The 18,020-nt window shown below is 40.5% G+C and overlaps 1 long non-coding RNA gene and 1 pseudogene across 4 annotated transcripts; both read left to right on the top strand.

Moving 5' to 3' along the window:
- Positions 1-62: 62 nt before the first annotated feature.
- On the top strand, positions 63-5,886 carry LOC143880084 (uncharacterized). Of its 4 annotated transcripts, none has more exons than XR_013251495.1 (10): positions 63-354; positions 1,019-1,086; positions 1,187-1,230; positions 3,341-3,442; positions 3,524-3,613; positions 3,992-4,071; positions 4,168-4,225; positions 4,374-4,487; positions 5,449-5,518; positions 5,641-5,886. It is a non-coding gene; the product is annotated as an uncharacterized LOC143880084 (long non-coding RNA). The 4 variants fall into 4 exon arrangements; XR_013251494.1 differs by having other exon boundaries at positions 5,439-5,518; XR_013251492.1 differs by lacking the exons at positions 5,449-5,518; positions 5,641-5,886 and adding an exon at positions 4,967-5,350 and having other exon boundaries at positions 64-354; positions 4,374-4,520.
- A 2,971-nt stretch (positions 5,887-8,857) lies between these two features.
- On the top strand, positions 8,858-10,881 carry LOC143878830 (L-type lectin-domain containing receptor kinase SIT2 pseudogene; annotated as a pseudogene).
- The last annotated feature ends 7,139 nt before the right edge of the window (positions 10,882-18,020 follow it).

The raw sequence follows: 18,020 nt of genomic DNA, 5'->3' as shown, positions 1-18,020 counted from the left end.
TCGCTGAATATAGAAATTAGTGGCGATATTTTATAAGCGTCGGTGCCTCTTTTTTTTCATTTCTCGATCAAGCTCGCCACACTTAGGGCAGAAAACATTTTTTTCTCGCCCGCCCAAACCCTCAGCTTTCCGCATGCCTATTTCCACTCGAAACCCTCCCAAATCTCTTCTCTAACCCTTACCCTCTTTCCAGAAGCCCTATTTCCGTTCTCATATTCCAACTGAAATCCCTAATTTCCCTAATCTCCTCATCTCTAATCTCTCCTCTTTTATCTGATATTTTTTTCTTCTTCCATTCAACGGTGATAACGAGGGACGATTGAGGGTTTACCGGCATTCAAGGGAGATAACGAGGTATATCTAAGGGATTTGAAATGATGATTGTGGCATTTGATGAGGCATTTTTTGTTTAAATTTATGGTTTCGGTTTTTTGTTTCGAGAGATTCCGCAATTAGGGTTTCTTTTTTCCCTGTATGATTAATGATTCTGTTTGGTCCGTAATATCTTCTCCCACTTTTCTTTACAATTAGGGTTTTGGTTTCTATTTGTTTTTTAGGGATTTGATTTCCCATATTCATTCTATTTTCAAGGTTTTTGATTTCTCACTTCTTTTTAAAGGTTTTAGAAAGTTCTTATGTAATTAACGAGGTATATCTATAAAGACTGGAAATGGCTTGATCGACTTATTGTAAAAAAAAAAAAAAAACAGTTCGAATAAAGAGCAAAAATGTGAAATTGATTACATTTTATTTATAGGTTTTCTCGCAATTTGGGATCACTGTGATACGCTGATTTTGTGGGATTTTTAAAAAGTTCCCAAATCAGTTAAAATGACAGTGTTCTGTGTTTAACTTTGACTGGTCATTATAGTTATAGATTTAATTTAACTAAGGATGTCAATCAATTTGTGGTTAAGATTGGGTTAGATTAGAAGTCTACTTTGTGATTTTGTTTCTATCTAGGGTTTTCATTTACTTTCAAGGGATTTGATATTTCATTTTCAATTTTTTTTTCTAGGGTATTTGTCACTTCAAGAGAAAGGGTTTCCTACCCATTTCCTCACAAAAGAAGGCTAAGAAGAAACGGTATGGTTTGTATTCACATTGCCCTAGGGTTTTGATTTTGTTTGATTTTTTTTTCCATCTAGGGTTTCTTCTTATTTATTTATTTTTTATTTTCATCTAGGTCTCAGCCAGCGAAAGGGAAGAGGAGGTTGAAATCGTAAAGAGGTATTGATTGTGCAAGCTTTAATTTCATTGTACCCTTAGGATTGCTTTACTCTTCCCTTTGCAAGCTCACTAAGTAATTTCTCTTCTTAATTGTTTGCGTATCTTCTGTGTGAAATTCGTGCAAACAGTTAAGAAGAAGATAAATTGCTTGGAAGACATTGAAAGTTTGGGTTGATTTTATAGTGCTCTGTTTTCTTCACGATAAATCGTTTGGAAGCCTCTTGAAATCTTGAATAGATTGAATTGAATGCCTCTGATCGGAGTTTTGTTTGGTCGGCCACCCTTAATATCCAGAACTATCAAGGCTAGTTGAAAATCACTATGCCAATTTAAAAATTTTGGACTAAACCTCATGCCTTTTACACTCTTCAAATTGAACTTATAGAGTTTTAATTTTTAGGAGTTTGAGCTCAGATACGCTGTAGTGTTGCTGCCATTATGAGTTCCTATGCTCTCTGATGCTTATACCTGTTTACTTAGGGTGTACTTGTTAGAGTTCTCAAAATTCAACCGGATATGGACAAGATCTAATTGTCATCAGTTCATACACATTTGAGTTTCCATTTTCGGTTTTATGTACTTTAATTCCATGCATGTTGGAATTGTTATCCGTCCTTACATGTTGAGTAGCCACCTGTTCATGCACATTTGAAATCTTATCTACTCATGTATGTTTGAATTGCCACATGTCAATCTTATCTCCCTGTGTAATTCAACATCGTTAGTTTATGGAATACTTCGGTCAATTTTCAAGACTAGTGACTATGATCCTCTCCAAATCCATGCCCTGTCCCCCTCTTTTCCCCAACACCTCACTTTCTATCTAGACCCCTCATAGTTTGCAGTGGCAAGGAGCAATGATTAAAATATCCTTGATCTGTTTATTGTAGACCCCTCCAACACCTGATGGTTATGAGTAGTTGACCCCTCGCTCAATCTGTTGGTTGTTGGTGATTCCCTCAATGTGTTTCGGTAAGTTTCTGAGAGGAAGGGATGTCCTTGGCATTTGGTGGGTGCTTTTAGGAGATTAATGATATGGTTTGGGATCATTCCACGATCTTTCTGCATGCTATCCGATCTGCTAATAGTGAGGCTGACTTTTTGGTTTGTTTAACTGTTGCTAGAGCTGATTTGATTACCCCTTATTTATTTATTTATTTTTATTTTGGTTCTTGATTTGACCATCATAGTAGCATGAGACTCATGCCATTTTTTCGATAAATTTTAGTCACCATTCAAAGAAGGCATTAAATTATCCACATCAACAACTATATTACCCTAAACCCTAAACTGTTATGCATTGCTTATTGGTCGTTGTGCTTTTTTTTTTGTTCAGATGTAATTAAAGTGTTTCCACATCAAGTTCCTTTTTTTTTTTTTGCCATTTAATGTTTTTTACTTTTACCTACAATGTCTTCATTTTAGGATTAATAATTTGAATGTATCTATAGTGTTCCTAGAGTGTTGGTTGGCTTGGTATGTTGTACTTTAAAAGGTCTAATTTATGCCACATCTTGATATTTGCACAACAGATATGCTATCTTTAACTGATGATCTCTTTAAAAGTCAAATTTTCCTTTATCTCATTTAGGCTCCATTTGTGCCTACTTGTATACTGGACGCTGTATCTTTTTTTTTTTGCAAATAATCGATCTACTAGTTTTCAGGTTAGATCAACCCGGAGTACATGAGCCACCTTTGCTTTATGTCTTTTACGTATCATTTCCGAGTTCATGTGTCATGGGCTATGTTGGTGCAATTTTTAAGACTGTTTTGTTGTGTTTTGTGGCTTTTGTTGCCTCTTTTAGCTTTTTGTTGCATTGTGTTGGGCTTTTTCATCCTCATGTCATAGAACACATTTTCTTTTTCATCTATATTTGTGTATGCAATTTGATAGTCAAAATTGTTGTGATCCAGCTTATCTAGTTTTGACGCAGTAAATACGATTATCTGTTTCTCTCTCGATCTTGTGCTCAAATATCTTCATAGATAAGAGTCAATGAGCCCCTTCAAAATGCTTCCAAATGATCAAAAGTACTGTAATTTTTTTACTGCTTATCTTCTGCGCTTTCTGCATATAACCCATTCATTCTACTCTTTCTGATGCTAGAACCTCCCGGCAGAAGATCATTATGAAGGTATCTTTTTGCTTGCAAGCATCTATGTAGCATTATCACAAGTTCATGCTTTAGTGCAACTCAATGCTCGTGAGGTACGAGACAACAGCCCATGATTCAGTGCAACTCAAGTTTTGTTTATCTTTTTTCGTATTCTCTTCTAAATGATGTTACAGGGAATAGGGCCGAGACTACTATGGATCGGCATTGGTGGTTCGATTTTCTTTGGTGTTCTGGTGTGGACACAGCTGTTACTTTCAGCGTAGGTAATGTAATACATTCTATCATTTATGTTCTTTCCATACACTCTTTTCCTTTCTTAAATGTCCCCAGAGTTCTATAAAATCTCACAGGTTCGATATTTCATTTTCATTGGCCATGAAGCACTTCTTTACTTAAGTTTATCCATTACATCTGGATCAAACAATTTTATTTTCTACATTATTCTTTGGGTTTCAATTATGAATTCTAGTATGGTTTCTTACATTATTCTTTGGGTTTCAATTATGGTTCAAGTATGGGTTTCAATTATGGATTCTAGTATGGGATTCAAGTGTGGTTTCTTACACTTCTACATTATTCTTTGGGTTTCATTTATGGATTCAAATATGGTTTCTTACATGCCTCTATTGGAATTTTTCTAGGTTTCTCGCCACTGCATCTTCTGACCACACTGTTAAGATATGGAATGTTGACGGTTTCACCTTAGAGTGAATTTTGACAGGTAAATCTTGGATCAGATCCCTTGCATGTTCTAACTTAGTCCCTTATGGAGTGATCTTTATTTTATTTTCGGTGGTTTTGGTTCATATCTCCACAGGCCATCAACGCTGGTTATGGGATTGTGTGTCCTCTGTAGGCCCTTCTTTAATTAACGGGTATAGGTCACTGAACTCATTTTTGCAAAGTCCAGTTATTGCACTCATTTTGGATCATATGTTCCCTTAATTGAGTCTCTTTGTATTTGTTTCTCCATTTTCTTTATAATGTCATGAATATTATTTTTTTTTTAAATTTCAATTGCAGCTTCTTCTGATACAACTTCAAGACTATGGACAATGGCAACAGGGGAAGCCATCAGAGTGTATCAAGGACATCACAAAGCCACCGTTGTGCTCTCCATCGTGAACTCGACTTGGGGTATGCTTGTATTACATGTATCAAAATGCCATGGTGAGAATGTGTGTATAAAACTGTATATTCTTGCATGACTATTTTTCCATCTCAGATTATAAGAAATTATCAGTAGCCTGAGCTCCCTGTCCAACACTAGATTTCGAGTTCTATTACCATAGATTACAGGTTGGACAATGTTTTATAGAGCAAGAGAGATGACCCATGATATCCTAATGTTTTGTGTTAAACAACCAATTACTCCAAAAGCTTAAGTTGTTGGAGAAGGTGTTATTAAATCTTTTATAGTTTAAAATCAATTTCCCTTCTTTTTACATTACCTTCTGGTGCTTGTTTTTATACTTTAAAATCTGTCTCACTACTGCCTTGGTGCTTGTTTGGATCAAATGTTTATTAAATTCAGTCTGGACCCATTTTGGTATCTTATTTCATGACAGAGCACAGAACCAACATTTGAAACTTTATTTGTTTCCACTCCTTGGCAGGTTCTACTGAACTTAACAAATGACAGTATTGTAGGCTGTTAGAAATTTGCTGCATGTGGGGGACTGGATCTCATTTCTACATAATTTGCTGGCAAGAAGGGGACCTAGGATTTATTTGCATTCTTGGGGAACTAAGATACGATGGAAGTAGAGAGTGTAGAGACACAAATCATTATATCCTAATGTGAAGGTTCTATGCTAGAATGTGAGGATTTGGGTAACCCTGAGAAGAAGGCCCATGTCTTCTTGATGATTCTTGTGATTGTATTTGAATCAATGGAAGCCATTATAGTGTCATTTAATGTGGTTTACAGAGGATAATTTGCTTGGATGCCAATAGTGTAATTTAAAGATGGTTTATACAGTTTAATTGCATTGTTTCAATTATGCTTCTAACTTCAAATTGTTTAGATTGCATTCTAGTGTCAGATAAAGATGGATTGTGTAATAAATTCTTGCATAAAAACTACAGGTCTTTACAGGTTACAGATGGAAAACTGGTGGAAAACTGCCTCACCACATCAAGCTAAATGGATTAGAATGTGAAGCATGGTATCCTTAATCGTAACAGATGATCATAATGTTACATTTTATTTTCCAAATAAATAGTCATGCATCTTGAATTTTGGTTCTTTTTTATTGAATGGCTTATATAAAAGTTCTTTGTTATGTAGGCGATTACTCATCTTCCAGCAATTTATGTACCATCACAGCCTCATTCTACGCTAAATCTTCATGGCTGTTCACTTTTCCCGCACTTGCAATGTATATTGAAAGCAAATATCATTCAAAGGGTATGAATTGTAGTATTTTAAAACTTCTTGCCCTCTAATTTGGTTTAGGATTTCTTTATTTGTCGTATTATTCTTAACAGGATAACATTCTAGTTTTAATGAAGCAACTAACTACTGGTGATTTATCAGGTACTTGTCATTGCTTAAATCTAGTGATTCATATGCAAATGGTTTTGAAGTCAAATATGATTATTTGTAAATATTAGTTATGATAAATTTAGAAAAGATTAGTTTATTGCTTCCATAGCGACATTAATGTTCCATTTGAATGGTTGCACGAGATCGAACAACTATAAGCTATTGAATTTATCCATGTTCTACGCCAGTGTGATCATTTATATGGTTTCCTTCTTTTTTACAATCTTTGCTTGTAACTTTAGCTTGTTTACAATCTTCAATATATTGTCCTTGCTTGTAAATTTAGTTTGTTATATAATTATAATTTGTAAAGATGGTTTGTTTCAATGGCGCCATTGTAGTGTGAGGTTGTATAATAAGATCCCTATGTACATGTTATAGGTTGTATCTCCATTTGATGGACATATTCAAAATAAAGGGATTTTTTTAAAAAAAAAAATTATCTATATTTACCGACGGTCAGGACCGTCGGTGATTTCAACAATGAAAGTGCAGCCATATTCACCGACGTTCATAAACGTCGCTGAATAGCATATTCACCAATGGTTAGTAACCGTCGGTGTACTTACCAACACTCCAAAAACGACGGTAAATATACGTATCCAAAGGCCACTTGGGCTTTAACGACGGTCGTGACCGTCGGTGTAATATTATATACACCGACGGTTTTTTAAAGCGTCGGCGATTACCTTAACAGCAACGTTTGATTTTTATTTATAACGACGTTCATAAACGCCGGTATAAATAGTATCACCGACGTTTATTTATAAACGTCGGTATATACATTTAGGCACGGTAGTATCATCAACGCTCACTGAAAGCGTTGGTGTAAGTTACACCGACATTCATTCGTATATGCACCGACGGTCATGACCGTCGGTAAATATCACTTTTCTTGTAGTGTGTCCATTTTTGTAGCTTCTGATCATATGGAGATGCTATCTAATCTTAGTTGTCTTGTATTTTTCAATGATACGGCCGTTGTAATTTCTGGGAAAGAGGGACATCTTGTCCCTTACACCTCTCATTAAAGTTTTCTTTCAATTTTTTTTTTTTTTTGAGAAGAAGTATGTGCCTGTGATTCCATCGATCAAGCCATCAAGTCTTGAAGAATTCCCTTTAGTGTTCATGGACGTGTGGAAATCAAGGGTTTTGCCGGACGGATCTTGGGAATTCGCATCTTCAAGTTCTAATCACCATGGTCGGAGGTATGTTTCCGCATATAATTACATTGAAATTAACAATGTTATCTCAATTGTCGGAATCTAGAAACTTGATCAGAAATAGTTCGTTGAATTAAATTTTAGAAATTAAGTTAACATCAACCAGAGACAGAGATTAAGTTTCTTGCCATATGACTAACAAAGAGGAGGGAAAAGTCTCTTCTTTGTAGGTACCCATGCCTACCTCAACAAAATTTGACTCGAGACCGGTCTGGAGGAACTTTCCTCCAACCCATTGCTAATAGTCTAGTAGCAAGCAAGGGGTGTGGAAAGATCAATTCCTTCTGAAAATAAAAAGTAAGAAAAAGTAAGCATGGAATTCATATTTTCACACCCTTGCTATTAGATGGGCTGGAGGAAAGTTCGTCTGGATTGGTCTCGAGCCAAGTTTTCTTCCGCCCACCTCTAGTCGTAGAAGTAACACCCACGCGTACGTCTAGTTGTAGAATTAATTGCCTTGTCCCCACATGATTTCCGTCCTCTTGTGTGTAAGAAGATACTTTAATTCTATTAAAAAAGAATGATGCAGTTCATGGCTTCACCAGTGGGCCCTGCTCTTCCTCTAGGTGCTGCTGCTGCTTGGATAGGTCCCACTCATAGCACCCATTTGATTGAGATCTAACGGCTATAGCGTGTACTCATAATTAGACCTGGCAAACGTACGGGTCCAGGTCAAACGGGCCGGGTCAAAATGACCAGGAAAATTTACGGGTCACTAAGTTTGGACCCGGACCCGGCCCGTACGGTCCGGGTCGACCCGCGGGTCACCCGGATATTTGACATATTTTTTAAGATTTGTTTTTATTTTTATAGGGATTTGCTAGCCACCTTCGCCAACCATTTATGTTGACTGTTTGAGAGATTTGCCTTATTTTCGCGTGGTGCAAATTGCAAGGATTGGCAGAAGTACAATTTGTGAAAAGGTGGCTAGCAATAAATAATAATCATGGGGTAGTAAGTTTTAAATGAGAAATTACGGGAAAATGGAACCAAAGTAGAAAAGTTATGGGAAAAAAATCAAAAGAATGCTCCAAAATATGACAATTACGGAAAAAAATACATAGATAAACCAAAAGTTATGACAATGAGGGAAAAAAATACATAGAAAAAGTAAAAGTCATGACAATTACGGAAAAAAAGTGCCAAAAGGGGCCAAAATAAAACCTTCCAGTTCCCTACGGGCACTCGCGGGTCCACCCGGCCCGCCCAGTTTTGAGGGGCCGGGCGGACCCGCGGGTCAATTTCAAACGGGTCACTGATTGCTGACCTGGACCCATAATTTACTCGCGGGCTGGGTGGACCCGCGGGTCCGGGTCACTTTTTGCCAGGTCTACTCATAATGTCTGGTGGATACACTCTTCGGTCATTCCCCTATATCAAAAGGTATGCAAGTGATGAAAAAGCTATCACAAGGACTTTTAATTCTCTAGCTGGATTTCAGCCATGTTTACCAAGTTCATACTATTGCTTCTCATCAAACTTGCAGCTTCCAATGATGATGGCTTTGCCTACAGTGGATTCCTAAGTGCCGAAGTGCGCTGTGACGGCACCGCAGGAATCACAGTCAACGGCCTCTTGGAGCTAAACCACGGTACACAACTAAGCACAGGCCATGCCTTCTACCGGAATCCCCTTAAATTCAGGGATTCTGCCACCGATATTGTTCCCTCCTTTTCTACTACTTTTGTCTTTGCACTTCTCTCCCATGATCCTGATTTTAGAGGTTATGGGTTTGCTTTCTTCATCACCCCGGCCTTGACAAATCTCCACGGAGGTCTACCTAGCCTATATCTAGGCCTCTTCAATGTTACCAACATTGGGAATTCTTCAAATCATGTTCTCGCCTTTGTGCTTGATACCTTCCAGAGCATGGAATTTATGGATATTGACGACAAGCATGTGGGAATTGATATCAACAGTTTAAATTCAATTCACTCAGCCCCTGCAGCTTATTATGCAAATGAAAATGGTGGGATCAATAATTAAGCCTCAGAAGTGGAGAACCCATGCAGGTTTGGGTAGAGTACAATGATACTGATATGAAACTTGATGTAACAATATCTCCTGTCAAGCAACCTAAACCCAATCGTCCTCTCTTGTCTTCTACGGTTAATCTTTCATCGGTTATGTTAGAAGATATGAGCTTGGGTTTTTCTTCATCGACGGGATCGTTTTCAACTCCTCATAATTATATTCTGGGATGGAGCTTTCAGATGAATGGGAATGCTCAAGACATCGATTTTTCATGCCTTCCTATGCTTCCTCAGAATGGGAAAGCTCAAGAACCCGATTTTCACGCCGACCTGTGATTCCTTGAGGGGTCCCAAGAAGAAATCAAAAGTATCGATAGTTGTTATGCCCACAATTATGTTAGTTTTCATGTTAGTGACCGTCCCTAGCGTTATTCTTTTGTGAGAAGGAAGATCAAATTCAAAGAGATACTCGAGGACTGGGAACGTGAATATGGGCCTCAAAGGTTCTCATACAAGGATCTATTCATTATCACCAAGGGATTCAGAGACAAAGAGCTTCTGGGCATCGGAGGTTTTGGTAGGGTGTACAAAGGTGTGTTACCTTCCTCTAAACTTGAAGTTGCTGTGAAGAGAGTCTCCCATGAATCAAGGCAAGGGATGAAGGAATTTGTAGCCGAGATCATCATCATTTGAAGGCTCCAGCACCAGAATTTAGTAAGGCTGGTCGGCTATTGCCGGGGTAAAGGAGAGCTCCTCTTGGTCTATGATTTCATGCCCAATGGAAGTCTTGATAAATTACTATTTGATCGACCAATTTCAGTTCTAACATGGGATCAAAGATTTAGAATCATCAAAGGAGTAGCTTCCGGCCTTTATTACTTGCATGAAGAATGGGAGCAGCTTGTCATCCACAGAGATGTCAAAGCGAGCAATGTTTTACTAGATCATGAATTCAATGGAAGATTGGGTGATTTTGGTCTATCGAGATTATATGATCATGGAACTGATCGTCAAACTACTCGTATGGCCGGAACACTAGGTTATATGCATGGTTTAAAATTTTGGTTTTGGTAACCGTGTCGGACCCCACCGAAAACCGAAATTTCGGCGAAATCCAAAATTTTGTAATTTGCTTCGAAATTCCGGACTGAATTTAAAAATTCTGGACTGAAATTCCGAATTTCGGTCCGAAATTTTGTAACACATTTTTTTTAATAAATAATGGCATTTAATCGAAATTTCGAACCGAAATTTGGTGGATGACGAAAAATGAAATTTCGGTCGAAATATAAAACCATGGTTATATGGCACCGGAGTTAAGCATAACTAGAAAGGAGACGACTAGCACCAACATGTTTTCCTCTGCGGCTTTTATACTCGAGGTTGCTTGTGGAAGGAGACCGATAGATCCACGGGTGTCCGCAGAAGAAGTGGTTCTTGTTGATTGGGTGTTAGAATGTTGGAGGAGAGGCATAATTTTAGAGACAAGTGATCCGAATTTGGGAAATGGTTACGTAGTGGAGAAAATGGAGTTGGTGCTAAAGCTTGGATTGCTGTGTTCGCATCCGGTATCTGGCACTGGGCCAAGCATGAGGCAAGTCCTGCAGTTTCTAGATGGCGATGTTCCTCCACCTGATATGTCAACAAATAGTTTCAAAGCTAGTTTTCTAGAAATGGGGCACAATGAAGGTTTGGATGCTGGTTTGGCCATGTCATATCCTTCCTTGGACAAGTCAGGTGGATACTTGTCGTCGATTGGGAAGTCAATCCTCTTTGGGGGGCGTTGATTCCCTCTCAGTGCATTTGTTTCTGTCTAATAAAGGAACATTTATTTCTCCGTAGTAAGGAAACATTGTAACTATCTAAAGGCTTATTGTCCTTAGTGGGCTTGTTGTAATGAGAAGCTAAATTCAAATGGATCACGATATATGTTTTAGTTATACAAATATGTTTAGGGTTCAAGATATTAATTGGTGTGTATATGTGCATTTGTGTTTCTCTTAATTTGTTTGTTGGTGTGTGAGAGAGAGAGTTATGAATGCAATTTTATGATCAAGTGAGATAGGCAACATCCCTCTATATAGAAGGATATGTGTTGGGAACAAAACTAGAGCACCAATCACCGAGCGACATCTGGCCCCTAAGCCCACAAGGGTCTTTATGCCACGCGGCGTGGCACGTGGGAATCCCTCTCTATACAAGGATATGTGTTGGGGACAAAAATGAAGCGTCGATCACCAAGCGACATCTAGCCCCTAATTCCACAAGGTTCTTGCGGCCATGTTGCATGACATATCATCCCACCCAGCCTGGAGCTCAGCGAGGCCTTGAGGCCACGTAGGTGTGGGAGCCGGTTTTTCCCCACTCGGCCGCTTCTTTCGGTAGGCGCAGGATCACCACATCGGGTAAGAAGGAGGTGTTTGTTTATCTGCATTTTCTGTGAACTTGGGACCGAAATCCAAATTTCAGAGAAAAGAGAGTCTCAGAGTCGCCACATAGGTTAGGGCCTAGGACCCGTGTCTGCTTTTCCAAATGAAACGGGAACGGAGATCCGAGTTTCATTAGAAGAGCAGTAACCATAGTACTACTCTAGGTTTGGGGCCTAGAACCCGTAGTTTTACTCTGTTTGTTAAGGCATGGTCTTTACAGAAATCTGAGCAAGGGTTATGGTTACATCCCGGGAAGATGTTAGGCACCCCTCATGCCTGGGTAAACCGGGTCTCTTGACTTGGTTTGGCAGCTTTAAAGAATTTTATCAGAAATCTTAAGTTTTTAATCTCTATTTATGATTAGGCTTAATTCTTGTGCGTAAATGAAATGGATTTTACAAAGAAAAGAAAAGAATCGGTTTGGCTGTTATCCGGATTGAGGGTATATACTGCATGTTTCGAGTCCCTAGAGGATCTCGCAGTGTGACATCAACCAGGATAACTAAAACAAACAAAAATTACAAGACATAAATGAAGAAAAAGGTGGGTTTCTAATTCCCTCCCTTTGTCCAACACCGTTGGACGACGAGGGCTCTTGTCTCTGTCTCTTTTGTCTATGGTAGGACCGAAGACAGAGTTGTGGGATAAGAAGAGAGAACGCAGTCCTATTTTGGGAAAGAGGAACCCTGGACCCTATAACTAACCTATACCGGGTTTTATTACAAAAATGCAGAAAGCAATGAAATAAATGTAATTGTAACAAAGGAGCAGGGACGCCTTCCAAAAAGTCGGCGGCGTAACGGCGCTAGTTGGATGATGCAACTCCGAGTTTACCCAGAGACAAAACCTAGAGTCGCTTGGCCACCAACAACAGAATAGACAGGTTTACCCAGAGAGGTGACCCTATCTCCCTCAAGCCTTCGCTGTGAGATATAGAAAATAATCGGTGAAGAGTTATGGGGTGGAGGCCCACTCGAAGAAGCAGACGATGACAAGGAGAATCCTTTCACCCGAGAAATTCTAGGGGCGATAATCCTTGAGAGCTTCCATCTCCCTCATCTCGATTCCTATGATGGAACAACCAATCCAATGGAGCACCTTAGATCTTTTAAGACTGTCATGCTCCTCCTCAGCACCATTGATGCTATACTTTGCCGAGCTTTTCCAACCACCTTTCAAAGGGCCGCACGCACTTGATTCTTGAAACTCTGTCCTAATTCTATCGGCAGCTTTAAATAGCTCCGACGAGAGTTCGTGTAACCCGATATGCCAATTGCCACCCTTGCCAAAAGGCGTCTGATGCCCTCCTATCGATAAACCAACAAAGAGACTAGACACTAAGACAGTACGTATCCCGCTTCAACGTTGGGGCAACAAAAATCTAGGAGCTCGACGCATCGATCACCCTCACCACCATGAGAACAGGCATTGTCAACACCAGACTAAAAATCACCCTCTCCAAGAAGCCAGCCACGACCTACCAAGAATTGATGACTTGAGCAAAAAAGTAAATCAACATCGAGGAAATGATGGTCACAGAGAAAGGATCAGAGCCAGCCGATTTGGAGACAAGCTCCAAGAGCGAGATGATCCCAGAACCGGCTCGAGCCCCAGCAAGCAACATCGATGGGAGGACCTTCCTAGAGGTCTTCATCCTAGCTCTCCTCCCAAATTTGAAAAGTTTACTTCACTCAACATGCCAATGGCTCATGTTCTAATGGAAATTATGGATGAGCCATTGATGAAAAAGTTAATGGCAGATGGTACTTGTTGAGACATGCGCAGATACTACCGATTTTAGAGAGACCAGGAATGCAAGAATCTGAAGGACGAGATCAAGACCTTGATCCGGAAAGGCAACTTACACCGATACATCGACACTCACCTATTGGTCGACGGACAACCTCGGAGAGAACCCACCTGAGCGCAGGCTGGAACGGCCTCGAAGGTCCTAGATCACCGAAGACCGGATCATAGGAGCTCTCAAGACATAGCGACGGCCATTCGCATCATCCAATAGTTTTTATAATCACTTTCTCTTAGCATCCCTTACGATTTGTTGTTTCGGTTTCCCTCACTCCTCCTATCGTTTGTTGTTCTTTTTGTTCTTGCTTTTATCATATATATGAATGGAATATTTTGCACTGTATGTTTGGTGTTTCTTGTGTTCTATGTTGTGAGCAGATTCATTCCTTCTCTGTTCAAGAAAATACATGGGCAAGACCCCAAGCTAGATCCCATGAGGCAATTCTAGAAAAGACCTGGGCAGGACCCTAGTCCTACAAAGCAACTCCAAAAAAAATGGGACCCCAGGCAAAAGTCCCATGAGGAAATTACAAAAAAGACCTGGGCAGGACCCCAGGCTTAAATTGGAATCAGGAGAATGGGAGAGGTGGATGAAAAGTTGGTTTCCCACTGAGCAGCAAGCTGGACTATCTGGGAGCAGACAAACTAGGAGGGAAAGCTTGATGAAAGGCCACCTTCCCATTGAGAGCAACAATGTGATCGTTCAGGTCGTAGTACGAACAAGTGCTCCCTCTGATCAGAACTCTCATCAACTGTAAACACTCCCCTCTGGGCGACCACTACACAAAGCATTCAAAAAGAAGTTAGAGAAGGAATTAGGCGCACTCCCTCTGGGCAACCACCTTACTACGTTGATGCTTGGCCCTTTCGAGATTGTACTTATATTTGGAATCAACGAGCTTCCTTTTCTGTTTAACACCTTTGGATATTTGCTTCTTCTTCTTCTTCGTATCATTCTTTGATTTGACAAGGGGTTCATTTAGTACCAAGCTTAACTACTCCTCCACTTAAAGGCTTTAGCGTCCTCCTCTACTTTTGATATGCACATAGCTTGATGTAACTCCATAGATTTCCTGGGAGCACAAATGGTAGGAATTAGGTATTCTTCCGTATTTTGGTCCTCTTTATGTTCATTTACATCACACCGCTTCAGATCATCATCTTCAAGCTCGTCACCAGTGGCTATATTAGTAGTACGCCGACCACCTTGGGGACATTGATTGGATTTGTGACCCAATTGGTTGTACTTGTAGCACATCATCCATTGCTCAAACTGGCCCTTTCGAGATTGTACTTGGATTTGGAATCAAGGAGCTTCCTTTTCTTTTTAGCACCTTTGGATATTTGCTTCTTCTTCTTCTTATCCTTGATTTGATAAGGGGTTCATTTAGTACCAATCATAACTACTCCTCCACTTAAAGGCTTTAGGATCCTCCTCTACTTTTGATATGCACATAGCTTGATGTAACTCCATGGAATTCCAGGGAGCACAAATGGTAGGAATTAGGTATTCTTCCATATTTTGCTCCTCTTTATGATCCTCTACATCACACCACTTTAGATCATCATCTTCAAGCTCATCACCAATGGCTATATTAGTAGTACGCCGATCACCTTGGGGACATTGATTGGATTTGTGAGCCAATTGGTTTTACTTGTAGCACATCATCCATTGCTCAAACTGCGAATCGTGCGGTTCACGCCGTGAAACTGGAGTTGTTGCCAAAATAGAAGGAATATCTCCATGTCCTCTTCCTCATGTTGTTGGGAATGCTTGGTCCGGCTTGCTTGTCCCAGCAGAAAGATCCAAAGTCACCTCTTTCCCCGTCTGCAGTATCTCTACCACGGCTCGACTCATGCAAAAATTCATCTATCATAATAAATAGGTAAAAACATATCACGAAGGACTTGATGCATCTGTGCCCATGTCCAGATTGGTCACTTCCCCATTCTTGTACGTGAGAGTTGTAGTTGCTCCCACCATGCCGAAGTAAATCCCTTAAGCTTGATGCCATGAGTTTTGTCTTTTCTCCTCGAGTACCTCCATATAGTAAAAAAATCTCTCAATTGTGGCAAGCCAATTGAAGAAATCTTCAATGTGGAGTTGTCCATTGAACTCGGTTAAATCCACCTTAATACGATATTCGTGATCACGAGCTGCGGCCTGCGGAACACAACCACGGGCATGTCTCGGGTGGACGATGTAGTCGAATTTCTCCTCGCTAGAGTAATCAGCGTCGAAAAAATACCTAACTCTAGGAACGGGGCGTGGAACTCGTGGTAGAGCTAGAAGTTGACGTCACCAATCACCATCGTCAATGTGGGGTTGCTCGCGCTCAACAGGATTTAACCATGCCAATTGCTCTACTATTTGATTAATGGTAGCTTGGAGAGTGTTGAACATATCTACCATCACGGTTTCTTGGTATCTCGTTCTCCATGGGAAGCAATGGAAAGTAGCAAGGCTTTGATACCACCTGGCGTAGACAGAAGCATGACATGAAGAACGACTCAGGGGTCGATCGCTATCGACCTCCGATTAGAATAACCTTTGAATCCACAAAGGGTGCTCTACGAATCCACGAAGAACGGGATAAACAACTTTCTCTAACAAGAAAGAAGAAAATTTCTTGATTCAAAACAAATATGAACTGTGCAACATCCCTTGCACATGGGCTTTTATAAAAATAATAACTTGTTCTCCATGTAAATCTTTACCTTCTAAAATTATTTGAAGGAAATTCCTAAATTAGACTCAACTTCTATTCCTAATTTAACTATATTTATAAATCTACATGAACTCAAATTATAAGAAAAGGCAACAAGCCATATTTGTCTAAAACTACCTAATAGCTAGAAGGAAACAAATAACTAAATAAAGAAACTCTATTTATACCCACTTTGTGTACGTATTGGATTCTTGGGAAACTTCCTAAATTTTATCCTTTGCAACCAAAAGTAGTGGCCACATCACTTAAGAGCATCCTATTCCGCCCCTGAATACTCAAGCCTCACAGAGCTTATTTGATAGGCCACAATGACCTTCTTTGAGAATGTGGCCCTTACTTCAAACAGAGGGAGTTCTCTCAGCCATCATAGGTCTCCCACTCATCACTAGCAAGGTTTGGGATTTAGTTGAGTCTCCTCACATCTGGCTCTCCCCACTGAGTATTGCAGTCCCACAAAGGTTCTCGGCCAAATGAAGTACAAGCTCCTCCTGCACACTCCCCTAGAAGGAAGCATTGTTGGAAGAGACTGACAGTGACTCACCTTCTCAAGCTGATAACCCGAACAAGAAAGGCAATGTTGCACTACCAAGACTCCGGTGTCAATCGAGCCGGAACCAATTAATTAAAATCCAAAATCTTCGAAATAAATCTATTAAGAGGAAGAAGAAGGCCTCAAAAAGGCAGATCCCATACACTCTCCCACTAGAAGCGGCCTCACCAGCCCTCGATGGCCGAAGTGTTATTTTCTTTTCGGATGAAAAACTCCCTCCTAATTCTATTGAGGCCCTCTTCTATCAACAAAGACATTTTGAAGGGCGAATGATGATTCAAACTGCCAAGACGACAGGAGGATGATACTCACCATGGAAAGTGCCCCCAAGATCCAGACTGCAACTATCCTAAGAGCTTTCTACTGACATCAAGTGTGAGAAGCAGAAGGAAGGAAGCAGCAGAGGTCAAATGGTGTAGGTCATAAAATGCAGAGAAAAAGGAGACAAGGATTGCTATTTATAGACAAGGCTCTCAGCAAAGAGATCCTTCACGTACAAAGAAGGGTGGGACATGTGGGGACTCCCAAGAGGTTACTGCCATTAATCTCCCTCGAAATAACGAAGCCATTCATGGGGCTTAGAAAAAAGCCATCATCAATAAGTGCATATCCCACGAACCGGCGCAGCTGCACGAGAAACGAATAGGTTTTACAGTAACGACGGCGTGATGACCCGACATTGCATTTTATAAGCAGCAGACTCTAGGCGGACGGACCCAAGCGGACCCACAGGTCAGACGTCAAGAGTTCAAAACCCGAGTACTTTCTTGGTCCGATCTGGCCCAAAAAAGTAGGGCTACATGTTGCAGACAAAATGAAGCACTAATCACCGAGCAACATCAAGCCCCTGAGCCCACAAGGGTCTTGAGGGCACGCGGCATGACACATCATCCCACCTGGCCCTAGAGCCCACAGAGGCCTTGAGGCCACGTAGGTGAGACACATCATCCCAGCTGGTCCCTGAGCCCACATCGGCCTTCAGGCCACGGAGGCGATATGTGTTCTCTTATCTGGTACCTGAGCCCATTGAGCCCCTGAGGTCATGTGACAAGATGCGTCACCACCCACCATGATGATCCTCGAGCAGGCATCGCAATCTTCCTCAACATGCTACTCATCGCAGGCCACATTCCTCTAGCCATCCAATCAAAGACCATCGGCCAACCTTGGAAACAGGCACAACAGTGCCAATCATGGCCATCAACTGAGAGATCTCGTCTATTGTTAGAGCCACCTTGTAAAGGTTGAGAAGACCAGCAGCACCTCCCAAACAGGCCAATATCATCCTTCACTAGGATCACATGGCAAACACACAATCCAAGGGAACTTGATCTATAAAAGAGGACACGTACCTATTGGCCGGAGGAGGGAGAGAGGAGGAAAAAGTAAAATGAGGAGAAGGTAACTTGAAG

This window comes from Tasmannia lanceolata, unplaced genomic scaffold (genome assembly GCF_043159265.1).
Source record: "Tasmannia lanceolata isolate RefF3 unplaced genomic scaffold, GAP_Taslan_0.1 ptg000006l, whole genome shotgun sequence".
In the NCBI taxonomy this organism is placed as follows: Eukaryota; Viridiplantae; Streptophyta; class Magnoliopsida; order Canellales; family Winteraceae; genus Tasmannia; species Tasmannia lanceolata.
This window is presented reverse-complemented; position numbering and strand designations above follow the sequence as displayed.